General features: G+C 38.5%; 1 protein-coding gene across 4 annotated transcripts in view; it reads left to right on the top strand.

Moving 5' to 3' along the window:
- The window catches only part of LOC148375091 (thyroid hormone receptor alpha), a 131531-nt gene that overhangs the window by 37478 nt on the left and 78381 nt on the right, over positions 1-15672 (top strand). For all 4 annotated transcript variants that reach the window (XR_015851401.1, XM_088344545.1, XM_088344524.1 and 1 more), the window contains exon 3: positions 12491-13652. The gene's annotated coding sequence lies outside the window, so the exon portion shown is untranslated. The remainder of the gene's footprint in view (positions 1-12490; positions 13653-15672) is intronic.

Below are 15672 nucleotides of genomic sequence, written 5' to 3'. Positions count from 1 at the left end.
ACACTATGCGACACCCACCTTGTGAGCTCATGTGTTCTACCCCTGAATGTGTTCGTTGCGGTTGGTGTAATTTAAATTAAGTAGCTCCCCACAAAAACTACCAAAACTTTACTTAAAACACTTATAATCTCTACAACTAGTTAACATGTAAAACAATACGGCGACTGGCTCGCTAGAGTGCTGTTTTTTTCTCCGATGATATGACCGCTCAGAATGACTATGACATGCTGTCTTTAAAATGGAAAATCGGATAATGATTGTAATATACAGATGAAATATGTATAGATTGTATGCAAAAAAACATGAACTATTTGTTCACATTTTACATGTTTAGCAATTTACGCACACCTTTAACGTGTCTCATCTCATCTCATTAGCTGCACCGCCTATCCTCAGTAGGGTCACGGGGGTGCTGGAGCCCATCCCAGCAATCATCGGGCCGTTTTCTTTAAAAAAAACAGCAAAACATTTTTTTCATAAGGATATACAAACTGCATCATGTATAAAACAACTTTTAAAATATTAAATTGTTTTTGCGCAGTACAGATGACCACCACAAGCAAACAATTCACGTCCATCAGCTGAGGACAGGAGTACACACATCCCAGAATTCACACAGGACACAAATCTCAGAATGCGGCGCTGCTTCACGGATTTAATGTATCACAGCTGGGATCTGGTCCCAGTTAACCACGATAAACAAGGGATTACATTATTTCAAGGTTTGGAGCATTACTGACATGATTTAGTGTAAAACAACAAACTAATATTTCAGAAGGAAGCAATCCTAACATGATTTCATTATTTATATGAAGTACAAAATAAAAGTTCACAAAGTGCGATATCAGCCCCACACAACCTGAGTAAAACCACTAAATCAGACAATTACAACCGCTTGACATCATTTCCAAGTTTAACAAACCTTTGATATTGTCTGCAGATTGGCTGCTGTTTTGGCAATGCACAGATGTAACAAGTGGATCTTGTAGTTAGTTGCATGTGGTTAAACCAATAGGCAGATAGTTAAACTCCAGACAAACTTAAAACTGCCCCCTCATTTCATTAACTTTTCACGCCAACCGGACTTCTACAGTAAGTTGATGTGAAAGCAGAGTGCTTTTACAGAATGATATTTAATTGTGTTAATTTATTTATATTTGAGTCTGTGTAGTTGGTATTCGTCCCTGTGCTTTGTAGCACTTGTTTTTGGTTGCATGAGACAATACAGCGACATGTAGTGGTCAAATATAAAAAACTCACACTTTAATACACAGCAATTTTCAAAATTAACAATGCTGTTCATCTGGCTTCCACACACACTCAAAAGAAAAAAAAAATGGAATAGAATGTACATGGTTGTTTGCACATATTAACAGATGGAATGAACTTGAATTTTTGTAGAGATTTATTATGCCCTACATAGTGAGGATGTACTTTAGGTGCACAAAGGTAGTCAACAACTAGGACACTGAGACAATAAAGGGCACTGGTTCAACTAGGTTTTCAAAACAGGTAGCAATGTTCTATACAATGCCACTGGGGAACAACAGAGGCTACACTGGATTAATCTTTTGTGCTTGGTGACCCAGTTGTTTAGAACACATGAATACTAAACTCATCATCTTTTGTGAATGTAAAAGATCCATTACAACTTCTGTCACATTTTTTTCTATTGAGTAGAATTTGAAACAACAGAGTTTCATGATCATACACTAAGTAAAAACACAAGTAGCCCCACAAGGCAATTTAGTGGATTTTTATAACTTAACAAATAATAATGCCGCTTCTGGATGATGTGTTTGAGTCAGCGTAATAAATTATTACATATGTTGGGAACCTATGGCTCATGAGACATATTTGTCTCTACATATGGCTTGGCCATTTCACATTTCTCTGTGGTTTTCCAAGTCAGGTGGTTGGATCCAGATTATGGTACCTTTTAAAGCGGAAGCAACAATGATAAGGTTTGTAGTTCAGTCCAATAGATTTAGGGCACTCTATCAACTACAGTTTGCAGTCAGGGTGTCACAACAACGTACTCCGTTTTGGCTGTAGGTCGCTAAGAAAATCTTTAAATAGAAGCTTATTAAACTATGCATGTTCAGTTTTTGAATACTTTGTGATGAAAAGAGACAGAATGGATTGTAAACACGTGAAAACGGCAGCAGAGAAAGTTGATTGGGTGTGCGATAGGGGTGGGCGGATCTACAGCGCAAGGCACTCCCTTTGTTCTCTCGCTCAGTGTAGTCTGCGTGAGAGGTAAATACAGCAATATCCTTCTCCTATGCAGTATTTTGTGACCTTGGTCCAAAGGAACTTTTCTTGCACATTGTTTTGAATTTAGGATGAAGGAATAAGCCTCAACACTCTGAGGAAGGGCGACAAATATTATTGATGTGGGACACAGGCTAATAAATTTGATCAAATCATCATACGGTACAAAGTGAAATGAAATAGCTTTTTTCTGTAAAGCGTTTTTTTGATTTTTTTTTTCTTAAAATATATGGTGTATGCTGCAAAATTTTAAAAATATATATATTTTTGCTTTTACAGCACTTTTGTCAAAAATGTTTTTGACCCTTGAAATAGCGTTTTAAATTCCATCCATTATCTGCACCGCTTATCCTCAGTAGGGTCACGGGGGTGCCAGTGGCCAGTCGGGTGGCACACAGGGTCAGACAACTCACTCGCTCATTCACACCTTGGGACAATTCAGATTCGGGCAATTAACCTGACATGCATGTTTTTGGAATGTGGGAGCAAACTGGAGTGCCTGGAGGAAACCCAAGCACGCATGGGGAGAACATGCAACTCTGCACAGGAAGGCTGGTAGCTGGATTTGATCCCTTGACTTCAGAACTGTGCCACGGACGAGCTTACCAATCAGCCGCCGTGCCATGCATTTTACGTTATTTATTCAAATTTTAAACTGTGTGTTGCAAATAAACGTCACAATGTCTAATTGTTATTAATCGTGCCACTTCTAAGGTTATCAAACTCCCGGTCGTTACTAGTTCTAAATAGAGCTGGGTAATGGCAAGCAAACTGTCTTTAATGCAACAGGGAGTCTTTGAGAGGAGTTTGGGAGGTCATTTGTCTTGCTTTTTACTGAGTGCAACGATCACTGCAAATGAGATACAGACAGAAAATACAATCAGTTTTAGTAGGGTAGTCTTTAAAAGAGCCACTATGTTGGCCCACTTTTGGTGTGCCCTAAAGTCTTAAAAAAAAAGCTTTTACACTGTGCGCTGTTGCAAGTTGCACCACACAATTAAATAAATTGAGGTAGGTTTGTAAAAAAAAATAACTGCCAGAAAGACGCAGTACTTTGTCACTTATATAGGACCACACTATAGCGTACTGGATTTCTAACTAGTTAAAGAAGGTTTCCGCCTGCACCAAAGAGTAGGCAATAGACATTTCTCCCACTGATCACTGAGAATACATGCTTCATTGCGTCTGTGAGTTTAGTTACTGTGGCTTGCGAAACTATTTGGATCCTTTGAACTTAGTGACCTTTTGCCACATTTCAGACTTCAAACATAAAGATATAAAACTGGAATTTCTTGTGAAGAATCAACAATAACTGGGACACACTTTATTGGATATATTATTTTTTTTTAACAAATAAAAAACGAAAAAGTGGGTATGCAAAATTATTCAGCCCCTTTACTTTCAGTGCCACAAACTCTGTCCAGAAGTTCAGTGAGGATCTCTGAATGATTCAATGTTGATCTAAATGACTAACAATGATAAATGGAATCCACCTGTGTGTAATCGAGTCTCTGTATAAATGCACCTGCACTGTGATAGGTCTGTTTAAAGCGCAGAGCGCATCATGAAGAACAAACACACCAGGCAGGTCCGAGATACTGTTGCGGAGAAGTTTAAAGCTGGAGTTGGATACAAAAAGATTTCCCAAGCTTTAAACATCCCAAGGAGCACTGTGCAAGCAATAATAGTGAAATGGAAATAATATCGGACCACTGCAAATCTACCAAGATTGAAGGTCCCCCTAAACTTTCAGCTCATACAAGCAGAAAACTGATCAGAGATGCAGCCAAGAGGCCCATGATAACTCTGGATGAACTGCTGAGGTCTACAGCTGAGGTGGGAGAATCTGTCCATAGGACAACAATCAATCGTATACCCTACAAATCTGGCTTTTATAGAAGAGTGGCAAGAAGAAAGCCATTTCTTAAAGATTTCCATAAAAAGTGTAGTTTAAAGTTTTCCACAAGCCACCTGGGAGACACACAAAACATGTAGAAGAAGGTGCTCTGGTCTGATGAGACCAAAATCGAACTTTTTGGCAACAATGCAAGACGTTATGTTTAGCGTAAAAGCAGCATAGCTCATCAACCTCAACACACCATCCCCACAGTCAAACATGGTGGTGGCAGCATCAAGTTTCGGCCTGCTTTTCTTCAGCAGGAACAGGGAAGATGGTTAAAATTGATGAGAAGATGGATGGAGCCAAATACAGGACCATTCTGGAAGAAAGCCTGATGGAGTCCACAAAAGACTTGAGACTTTGACAGAGATTTGTCTTCCAACAAGACAATGATCCAAAACATAAAGCAAAAGCTACAATGGAATGGTTCACCAAAAACATATCAAGGTGTTAGAATGGCCAAGTCAAAGTCCAGACCTCAATCCAATTGAGAATCTGTGGAAAGAACTGAAAACTGCCGTTCACAAACGCTTTCCATCCAACCTCACTGAGCTCGAGCTGTTTTGCAAGGGGTAATGGGCATAAATATCAGTTTCTGGATGTGCAAAACTCAGAGACATACCCCAAGCGACCTGCAGCTGTAATCGCAGCAAAAGGTGGTATTAACTCAATGGGGCTGAACAATTTTAAACACCCATTTTTTTCGTTTTTTTATCTGTTAAAAAAGTTTAAAATGTCCAATCAAGTGTGTTCCACTTCATCATTGTGTCCCACTTTATGTTTGAAGTCTGAAATGCGGCAAAAGGCCACAAAGTTCAAGGGGGCCAAATAGTTTTGCAAGTAACTGTATATACAGCATTGGGTGCATTATTGACAAACAGTTACTAGTTCCTTTATTTTAAAAAGTTATTTAGTTACTCCCCCAGATTCCTGAAACCAAAAAAGACAATGTTACTCTGAACGCAGCCATCTAGTTACAAATCACCATATGTGCTTGCATAGAAGCAACCCTTTGAAACTGATTGAAAATCGCAGTAGGATAAAGTAAATAGATGAAAACATGTCTACCAAGCTGTGGAGTCCATGGACCCTTTTCATATTTGTTGGATAGTGCAGTCTTGAGAGCTTGCAAACAAACACTTAGCCATGACAATCCATATCCATTCTGTTTCTGGGCTTGAAACCACTCGAAGAGCTCCTTCTCCAGTTTTTGGTATTGCCCAAAACATTTTTTTTTCTCTCCTGGCATAGTGTATGGCAAAAATAGTTCTACAAATGAAAACATCTCAGTTAAGCACACTTTACCATACATTCTGTGCTCATGTTTGCCCCATTGATTTCCCGTTAGTTTGTTGTTTCTGTATAAGCCACCCACCCTTAACATTCCAGAGTGTCTGCGGACCCTTGAAAAGTCTTAAGGCATTGAATTATTTATTCTTAAAATAAGGCCTTAATTGGCATTGAAATGGCATTGAAATCTTAAAAATGTGAACACATTATAAGATTTATGTTCGTTTAAACTAAAATGATTTAGTACCATTTATCAAGTTTCTTTGTTAACAATTCACCAATTAACTTTTGTGGCAACATCGAAAAACCACAATAACATAACTATCAAAACGGTGACGTAGTTTTCAGTCGGGCCTTTCAAATTAGTCGCATGTTTTCAGTCTAATCTTAATACGCATATCAACTTTGGGCAGGGACACTTAGTTTGGAGCATGGGAATGTGTAAATTAAATAAGAAGTGGCTAACTGCCAAACAATTTCACCGTGGCTAAAGCACGTGCCAGGGAATGTATGCGAGTCACGAAATATTTTGTGCAAGAAATACTTGTCTGTTTGTTTTTTGTTTTTAACGTGGTTTTTTTTCTTTCTTTTTTTTCTGTTTTTTGTTGAATAGATCTTACATTTTATTTCAAAAGGCATTTAAAAAGTCTTGAATTTAACTTGCCTTAAGCTGTACCAATCCTCCAATGGCTATTCGTGTCACACAATCAATATGCGCAAATAAGATGGCCCCCAGATTTCAGTATTTTATTTTATAGTTATATGTATATAGTCAGCTCAGATGTGAGTGTATATGGTAGGGGGGATATATCCATGAGGAGAAATTGTATTCTATGCTTGAGATGGCACCGCCACAACTGTATTTTGTTGTGCTTTTTAGGTAAACAAAAAACTACCTTACCCTTTGGAGATAATTGTTGATTAAGGGTTGTACGAGACAACGCAAGTGATGCAGGAACATTTAGCAGAGTACACTATAATGTATGATCTGCATTCAATAAGTCGCAGAACAATGCAGTAACACATCATGTAGAAACAACAGTATTTGTACCAGAATGGCAAAGGCTCAGCCGATGATCAGCTCCAGGATGATCAAACACTGCCTGCAGTTACCTGTAAGTGCTTTGAAGCAAATTTATTATGGAGTGGCCACCAGTGGCCATTATTTTCAGGTTTATAGGTATTTTGTCCCAGTCGTACACCGTATAGTTTTTACTCTAACAGGACTTTTGGGGAATACTGTATTGATACTTGCGTCAAAAATTGATACATGAATTTGGCAGATTTGGTACATTGTTAAAAAAATTTTGATCCAGGATACTGATGCCTGTTCTTTTGTTGTTGTTTTAAAAAAAATGTATGTATGTATATATATATATATATATATATATATATATATATATTAGTGCTGGGAATCGATTCATATAGATTAACTAGTTAATCTCCGTTTTGAAATAAATTAATAGTGACTAAAATATTTAATCCAGATCCGTCAAATGGCAGTAAATATGAAAAAATATGCATAGAAAAATAAAATAACATTTATTATGCCACATGATATAGACCTATACCAAGTACAGTAAACGTGCATACAGACTGTAATGGCAAAGATAGCTTTCATAACAAAAATATTCAAGTACTTTATGTCAACACTGATGAACTGTAAATGTGCTGTAAAACTGTTGTAAATATTTCAACAAAAAATGCGGACCAAGTAAAGGAAAAGTGCATAAAGTTTGGTGTCGAATACAAATCTTCCATAAACAAAATATTCAAGTTCCTCATGTAAACATTGTAGAACACCTGTCTCTTGGACCAAACTGATCCATAGTTGTTTGACGAGGTCCGCTGTCTGACTGTACCAGCACACCGGGGTGCTTGGCTTTCAAATAATACATCAGGGGAAGAAGTACTTCGATGGTAATTAAATTCAGCTTCGCACAGCATACATATCACTTTCGCCTTGTCAATATTCTCATCGAGCAATGTTTTAAAAGCGAAACGGTCCACCTAAACATGTTTCCTTTCTCTTTTCTGTCGCTAGCATGCTACGTTAGCCTTAGGAAACGAAAGTGACTCTACTTCGTTTGTTGGAACAGCACAGCTTGACAACTGGGGGCGTGCCAAGGGGGAAATTAAAATCGTTAAGTTAATATATTTTCACCTGTTAAATTGAAAATCATAATGCAAATCGTTAACGCGACATGTTTCCCAGCCCTAATATATATATATATATATATATATATATATATATATATTGTATGTTGTAGTAGTACAAAATTGGAAGCGAGGAGTGAAGCGGGCCAAAGTAGGGAAGCAGACACGTAGCAAAAATAATTTACAGCATGAAGGCACGAGTCATGAGAACCCATAACCGAGGGGTCAGTACAAGTCATGCTAGCAAAGCCTTATCAGGGCAAAGGTCCAGCGAGGGTAAGAAAAAGAGCCCAAGAAAAGGCAGCTGCCTTGGCAAAGTTTAAAAAAAAAAAAAAAAAAAAAAGCTTGATGTTCAAGCATGTGACACAAAAGTTTGAATATCTATCTTTCCATTATCCAAACTACGGATGCAAATCCGACAGTCAACTCTGTAATATTCAAAAACAACCACCAGCAGTGTATTCCACACATTATACTATGGCATTTGTGATCATCATCAAAAATGGGAAAGTGAATAAAGGAAATAGAACATCACCAGTGTTCCCTCTAAGCTGCGCGCATGCGCAATTGCGCACTGCTCGCACATTCTCAGCGCACAAGAAAATCTAGCCAGCGCACAAAAATGAGGGCTCAAAATTACTAATTAAGAAGCGACTTAAGTCAAAGTTTCAGTGCATGAAGGTAAAAATACACGGGTTCCCCTGACGTTGTGTCCTAAATGCGTATTTTGAAGTAGAACGAAGTTGAGTAGAGTTAGTAGAGTTTGTCGAGAACCGGCTTCTTCGGCTCTGCTCACTAAAAGGAACCGGCTCTTTCGGGTCCTAAACGGCTCTTCAGGTTGTTTTTGCTTCTTTAATCCCAACATGACCAAATATTATGTAAAATTATGCACAAAATGACTTAAAGGAAGGGTGGAATAGAACAAAAAAGAAAAAAAATACCAAAATGAAAAAGTAGTGGAAAGCTGAGAAAAAAAGGAAACAAAAGGAAGAGAATAAAAGAAAAAAAAATAGAAAAAAGCCAGAAAAAAAGAAAAGAAAGAAATGTAGGAAAAAATAAATAGAGAACAAAAAGAAAAAAGTAACAGCTCGGAAAAAATAAACACAATGAGATTTTTTTTAAAGGAATTTAAAAAAAAAGTAGAAAAAAACAGGGAAAAAAGAAAAAAAAGTTTGTGTTGCATTCAAATAATTTCCAATTATATCAAGTGAATGTTGTTGCCAACATTGTACTTCCACTAAAAAATGTGATTAAGTACAGTTCTGTATCTTACAACCGACTAAATAACCCCCCAAAAATGTTAATATTATGGGACATAATATATCAGGAAAAAAAAAATGGATATCTTGTGAAAGAATATTAAGAAAAAATGACGTCTGTAGGCCGTACAACCTTTTCAATAGTTCATGAGTCAATTCATTCAAAAGAGAAAAATAATTTTGCATTGCCGGAAACTCAGCAAAATGTAACGTGATGTCAAGTTTTGGACATGTTTGATAATGACTAAGTTGCCACACTTGGGATTGCTGTTGCTCACTGTTGTTTCAAGCGTTGCTCACCGACTGTGTGAACGCTCAGACCCGTGGAAAATTAGAGGGAACATTGAACATCACCTCAAGTTGCATGACCCTTCAGAATCATAAAAAACACATTTTATTTCCCTCGATACAAAACATACTCAAACCCAAAGAAAGTCTGCAAACACACAGAGCTTCAACTATTACAATTTCTAAACTTACAAAATTTGACCCACCCGCTTTTTGTATGTATGTATTTTTTGCATTATCCTCTTATGTGTCACCCAACAGGACAGGTGCTACAACTAAACAGGGCACTAGTAAATGTATATTAGGGCCCGGTCACACAGCCGTTTGCGTCTGTATCGCGGGTAAAATTTTGCGTTTGTTTTTTTGCCCGTGGTTGCCCGCGATGGAAAATGCGCAAAATTGGCCAACCCGCTGTTCATCGGTGGTATGCCCGCAATACAGACGCCGGCGACTGTTCCGCTTCCTCATCGCGTCATTTCCGCGTCATTTTCTCGTGTGGACCACGGGTATAAAAGCTGCCGAGCCGGCGTTATGCCGAGAAATGCATCCTTGCCGAGCTTTGCATCCCCTCGCTACTATAACCACTTTTACCTCGTTTTATCTCACTTTTATATCACTTTTAGGGAATTTAATGGCGAACATATAACCAAAACCACTTCGTCTTGCATTTATTGGGAATGTAATACAACTTGAACCATTCCGTCTTTGTATTTGTTGTGAATGTAATCGAACGGTAATGCACGCCGTATACAAATCACTTTTGAGCAGGTAACATGTTTATTTTGCCTTTTTCTATTCAAATCGCTCGTATTGAAACTGTTATGCACTCTACCATAAAGCTTTTTTCTGCATAATAAGCTTTACGGTAGAGTGCATAACAGTTCTCAAGAGTGATTTATATACGGTGTGCATTACCGTTCGATTACGTTCACAACAAAAACAAAGACGGAATGGTTTATGTTGTATTACATTCCCAACAAATGCAAGACGAAGTGGATTTGGTTATATGTTCGCCATTACATTCCCTAAAAGTGAGATAAAACGAGGTAAAAGTGGTTGTTGTAGCGAGGGGATGCAAAGCTCGGCAGGGATGCATTTCTCGGCATAACACCGGGCTGTAGAAATCATAACCGCTCAAGACACAGTCCCGTGAAGATCAAGATTTCAAGCTATGGCACCGAAGAAGCCAATATGTTATTATTGTAATCGTTTTTCATTTTGATTTTATTATCTTGTTATGAAATGAAAATAAATGTCAAGAAATAAAAATGGATTAAGACGAGGTCACTACGGTGACGGGGATCCATGCCCTTGACGTCTCGAGCACAACTGACGTGTGCTCGGCAAATCGCGCTGTATATACGCGGAGAAAGGCGTTTGACCGTCACACGCGTAACTTGCTAATTTCACGTAATAACACCGCGATACAGGCGCAGAACATGCTATGACCGTGCTCCACCCACGATTACCCGCTGAAATTTCGCGTCCTACCCATGTGTAACCACGCCGTGGCCGCGGCCAGAGCACATCGTTCCGCGTCATTTCCGCGTCATTACCTCGTGTGTCGCCCGCGGTTACACGTGGTTTAAAGTTTTGAGCAGCGCAAAACTTTTTCGCGCTGCTAACCGCGTGTGAATTTCCGACCGCGTGTAAAGCACTGCTGTATCTCGGCTGTATGGCGATCTCAAAGCGTCCAACAGCGTTGGCCGTGATTCAGACGCAAACGGCTGTGTGATCGGGCCCTTAGTGCAAGGAATTGTTATAGGCAATGCAAAAAATGAGACAGCATTTCCCAGTGGTAAATTGTAATGGGAAAAAAATCCTGCAACTAAAAATGTAAGTTTCTTATTACTGGCATGTTTACCCAACGTCTATGTGGGGAGATATTGTTCTCAACATATTTACACACATACTGTTCAGATCCACAAATATATTCAAAATTTACTCAAGGTCTGAGATTTATTTGTTTTGAGATTAAAAATCGCTCATGTAAATCGCAGGTATTTTTGTGGCTTTGGAAAATACATGATTCACACCGTATTACTTTGTTATTGGTACTGGACAAATTGGAAAATATTCTTGAGTCTTTAAAAAGTGCTTGTATTTGTGAATTTGGCCATGAAAATTAGATATGAAGCCTGAGCAAATTCTTGGCTGAATGTGCCCATCAGTAACTAAGAATTTTTTGATTGCAGTTAATCCTAGATAAAGATATCTGGTCACCTGTTTACGAATGACATGATCCAATCCAATCTACCCTTTACATGCCCCCCTCTTTTAATCAGATCAGCCCCGCAGCAACCGTTACCCTTGCATGTCATTAATCATTTAGCACCCTAGCTTTGATTGGTTTGATATGTTTTTTAAGTTACATCTAAGTAAAAACTCGCTCCAATTGCAGTAATCCGTCATTTTTTTCTGCTGGGTTCAAAAAAGTTCTGCTGATAATTTAACAAATAAAATTAGTGTTCTTCGTAAACTATTTTTTATTGACAAAAGCATCTGTACTGTCAAATTATAATTTAAAAATGTATTCTGCCGCAATATTGCACAACTCTATTAAGGACACAATCCACTTTAGTCCAAATTTTACTTTGTTGCCATCATGTTGATGCTGTTCAAAACTGCATGTACTTTCCCCTCGGCAACCCAAGCCATAGTAGAGTTATATAAGCCTCATGAGGAAGAAAACACACACTGTATCATTCGTTATTCATTGGAGAATAAATGTATCATGTTTCTATTTCAGAGAAACCATATATTTTTCCCTTGTCAAACATTTTTGAAAAAGCAACAAGTATCCACTAGGGAGAACCAAAGAACCACATGCCGCTCCAGAGCAAGTTTAGCAGGTGAAGAGGTCCAACTTTGTCGGCAAAAGAAAGCATTTTCTTCTGCCTTTTTGCCCCTACCACTGGTGAGTTTGTCAGTCCAGAGAGTATGTTGATATGATTTACTTTTAGAGAAATTTGAAGTTGAAAAAGAGTTGCGCATATATGATCCAGGTCCGTTAAGCAGTTTCACTTAAGTGTACTACTCAAGTCGCAACATCATTGACACATAGGCAAACAGGCATAAAAGGAGTGGGGCACCTAATTAGTCAATCAGTATGTTGAATACAATGCATAGCGAAGATCTGCGAAGTACCAAAACCTCGATAAGTAAACCGCGATATAGTAAGGTACTATTGTACTTCAGAACAACTTCTCTGATCACAGATGGGCTGAGCTCTAGGGAACACCTCACTCTGTCACAAACATAATTGTTTTGTTTGTTGTGGTCATTTTCTAACAAGTTTCTGGTTTGTATTTTGTTTTTGTAGGAACAACCACTGAAGGAACCTGCTGGTGCAAGTTAGAACAACAACAGGCCATTAAGTTTTAACCACAACCACCGGAAATTTGTTCCCCCCTTAAGAAAGACTGACTTTCCCTGACTTCCTTTGATTGTGCTTAGGCCAACCTTAAACCATTCATGAGAATCAAGTCCACCAGAGTTATTTTTACATAACACAAGATTTAAGGATACTTCAACAGATTTATCTCTCTCAATCCACCCCTTCATTCAGTCAGAAAAAAGGACCTGCTTTATATACCTCCTACAGAAATCCATAAGGATTATTCTTTATAATATCAGCTACAGGATTTGTTTTTTTGTGTGCAACATTTCTATAAATACCTCGGGGATGCTCTCCAGTTATCTACCTCTTATATCACAACAGCCAACTCAGTGACCGGAACACAGCAAATCCACACCTGTGACCTCTTCTTGCTGTTACCTTGACAACCTGGATTGCCTCTCAAACTCTTCTTGCTGCAATTGTTACAGCCAGCATTGTCTCTGGACCTCCTATCCCCTGCCGGCCTGGATAAAATTATGCTTGCACGATCACCCCGGTTAGTTTTTACTGGAAATAGAAACAAGCAAAACAAACCATCTCGCCGGAGAGGCTTTTAAACACCAGTTTTAGCCTCACCTACCCAACGGTATACCTCAGTTAACAAAACGTTTACACGCTCAAGTCAAGAAAACAGAAGGGAACTAGTGACATCCTTTGTTGCTTCAAAGTACCGAATGGACCACCCATTTCAGCATCTTTTATTCGCCTTAGAGACTGGTGTATAGCAACCGTAGCCCAGGAGTCCTCCAGAGAATTATTTTGGGACTCTTCAACAGCGATCCCCATTTGCTTCTCAACCAGTCTTATTGTATCTAACCCTCAGCGTTTATGTGGTAGTCCAGATAAGCTATTGTCCGAGAGGCCTTCAGAGAAGCCAACGTCTCATTCCATCTGAGCTTCTTCTCATCCAGTGGAGCTTCCAGAAAAGTGCTGAGCAACAGGAAATGAATGCATAGTACTTGGGAGAAAGAACTCCATAACGTCAATAAATAGGAAATCAAAGACGGAGAATAGCAGTCCTGTGTACAACAGAAAATCTAAAAAAAAGATGCCTTAAGGATCAAGAAAGTACCGGAATGCAGCGGTAAGTTTATTTTTTTCTACTTCGATTCTAAACCAGAACTTTAAGTTGAATTGCCAACATTTTCTACTTTTTTACTAAATAGTTAAGATAAAATATGCAAATCCTCCACCATGTTTTCGGCAGTCAGGTTTCAGTCGGTATCTTGGTCACAATAGGCTGTGAAGCCAAGTTTTGCGTCGTGGAACCATCTCCTGACATGACATGCTGGGGTCAGTAGCTCTAGTTATTGAGGGCATGATCCCGCTTATTTTTGTTGTTTTTTTCCCACCATTGCCTTTGATTTATGTGTAACAGTGTCAGGCTTCTGCAGAGGTTGCTATAGAGCTCGTTATATAAATCAGTTATATTAGAAAAAGGAAAAAGACCTCGAGGACCAGAGATTGTGATCCCTTACATAGAGAATAAAGGGATACTGTTTTTTCTCAGGGAAATCCCTGCCTGAATTTTCAAAGTATCTTGGAAATGAGCGATTTGTAGCTGTTGTTACCTCACGGGATTTTATACACGGCAATTGGTTTGAGCCATTGCTTCTTTTATAAACCGATACACTGATTTTACTCTACCATTATGTCCTTTCCTTAGTAATGAGTAATTGAGAGAATTTACTTTAGTAAATGTTTTATGGTTTGTGTTTAAGTTGCTTATTTGCTACATATCAGAAACAGAATGGAGATTATTTCATTTTAAAATCCACTCTCCCCTCTTAAAACACAGTCTAGAGGTAAGATCTTAACTCGAAGCCCAACCCGAACACGAATTTCAGCCCAGGTTGGGCATAAAATATCAATAATTCGGTTCGGTTCGGCCGGGCTTCTCTCTTGCTGACCTTTTTATTTTATTTTTCATCATCGACTTGTTATTGTTTTTCTTTGTCTCTCTTAAAGTGCTGCGCTATATTATTAGCAGGGTACTGCTGCTGGAGTTTATGGGCCAATTTTAAAAGACTGAAGGCCTTAAAATTTTTAATCCTAAAATGCTCTTTAATGATGTAAAATCATTGGTTAATGTAACCTCTACAGACACAGAAATATGAAATATGTAAATGTTTGTACAGTTTTTGAGATTTTTAGAGATTTTTGTACAAAACACAGGCTTTAATTTGTTATTATAAATCACCTCTCCTCCTCCTGAGTCCTCACAAATAACATATGAAATTTGGGGTTTGCCTCAGGTTGGCTCCTGCAAAACAAGTTAATTAGTCGGGCGGGCTGGGCTTTAAACTCCACAGGCCTTGTTTGGATCAGGCTACTTTTCCAGGCCAGCTCTTACCTCTAACACAATCTACTTGTTGTTCAACGCACGTAATTTGGAATTCCATCACAAATTTTTACACTCAAAGCAGCACCTCTTTCCACTTGATGTAAACAGGTGTGTTCTTCCGTGGCGACACTTCTTTGTGAGTTTGTTTTTTCAACTATGCTCATGGTGCAGTGAATTAATGGTGTCTATGAGGTGAAGTTAATTTGAAAAAGTAATTTTAAAATATATACCTCGTACATTTAGAACATAACTAGAAAAAACAAATATCCAGATTACAAAACGTTTTGCGACTGCTTGTGGTCTTAGAACACACCACTGTTCCAGCACAGAAAGCTATTGGATACTTTACTTTGGTGAATTGTGGTTTTTGGTTAAGGGTTATTGTTCTGTCTTCTTTATTCATTATCCATTATCCGTTATCGGTCAGTTCATAATACGCTGCAAAGCCTAGGAGCCGGGACTCTTACTCTCAGCCAAAAGGCCAAGCTAAGGTCCTAGCCTTAAAGACTTGCTGCAATCATTGCGAATGCACCGTGAGTGAACCACCTTCATGATCATAGAAATGATCCCTAAGAGTATAGTCTAGTGACAGTCCCTCAGGCTTTTTGTAATCTAATATCAGTTGACCTCTTAGACCAAGAACTCAAAAGTACTAATCTGCTCTTAAGTAATCTCATGGTTGTTGTGGCAGAAGAGTTGCATTATTTATCTCCATGCCTATAATGGCAGCATGCGATAGGCCTTCAGTCTTCGTCATTTA

This window comes from Urocampus carinirostris, chromosome 1, assembly GCF_059441175.1.
Source record: "Urocampus carinirostris isolate Australia breed hairy pipefish chromosome 1, RoL_Ucar_1.0, whole genome shotgun sequence".
NCBI lineage: Eukaryota > Metazoa > Chordata > Actinopteri > Syngnathiformes > Syngnathidae > Urocampus > Urocampus carinirostris.
This window is presented reverse-complemented; position numbering and strand designations above follow the sequence as displayed.